Below are 1,036 nucleotides of genomic sequence, written 5' to 3'. Positions count from 1 at the left end.
TAGAGAAGAAGGGTAAAACCACACGAAAGCACCCCCCCCCCCCCCCAAACAACCAGCTGAGCAAGGCTTTGACCAAATTTCTGTTCCCATGTTTGTAACAGACTGAAAGTTATTTTGTTTTTCTCTTGTGCTGTTCATAACGACTGAAATTGAACGATTAACATCCTTCAAAAGAGAACGGCAGGAAGAAAATTAACTATTTGTATTATGTGGTTATGCTTTAGAAGACACGTTCAGGTCTTGATGCATCCAATTTCACCATTTCTTTACAGGCTCCAGTTGTATGCTCTCCAGGTCGCTCCTAAGAATTGCAAAATTCTATCTGACATTTTTTGCCGTTTTGATCTACTTGGACCATGAGGTCAGAAACCAAATGTTTTATCTGCTCTATCAAAATCGTAAGATTATTCGTTAAAGAAATGCATTTTAAAAAGCTGGACATGTCGTGAAACTCAACATTTTTAAAGTCAAATTTCTCAAATCTAGGTACTGAGCAGATAGAACTTTGTAATTCTGAGGTAGCAAAGTACTTACTGAATACCAGACCAGCGCTTTAAGTGTATGGAGACACAAATTCTCCCCATATGGGAATTGAACTCGGGTTTTCTGCATGAAACGAGAAGCACCAGTATGCTTCCCTGGAAATTGAGATTGTTTCACATTGCAATCAGGTCTGCTGGGGTGGGGAAAAAAACTTTGAAGCTAATAGAGCTTACTGTTGAGTGGGGATTTTTGCTATACAAATGCTTTTAATTATTAGTAGTAGTAGTTCATTCTATCTCAGACTTTCTCCTGGGATGTTGGAATCCTTCCTCTACGCCCAGGTTGGCCCTGACGGGAAGTGTCGCGGTCAGCCTCCTGTATAATCTGTTTGTGTTGATGGGGGCGTAAAACACCTACATTTTTGTTTTAAGTCGAAGTTGTTGTGCAAGGTCGTTGTATATTATTACCTTATGTCAGAGAACATCATCACGGCACGACATGTCAAGTGGATCCTCTCCACTTGAAAAAGGCGTTGTGTGTGTGTGTGTGTGCG

This window comes from Aplysia californica, unplaced genomic scaffold, assembly GCF_000002075.1.
Source record: "Aplysia californica isolate F4 #8 unplaced genomic scaffold, AplCal3.0 scaffold00274, whole genome shotgun sequence".
NCBI lineage: Eukaryota > Metazoa > Mollusca > Gastropoda > Aplysiida > Aplysiidae > Aplysia > Aplysia californica.
Note: the sequence above shows the minus strand (reverse complement) of the source record.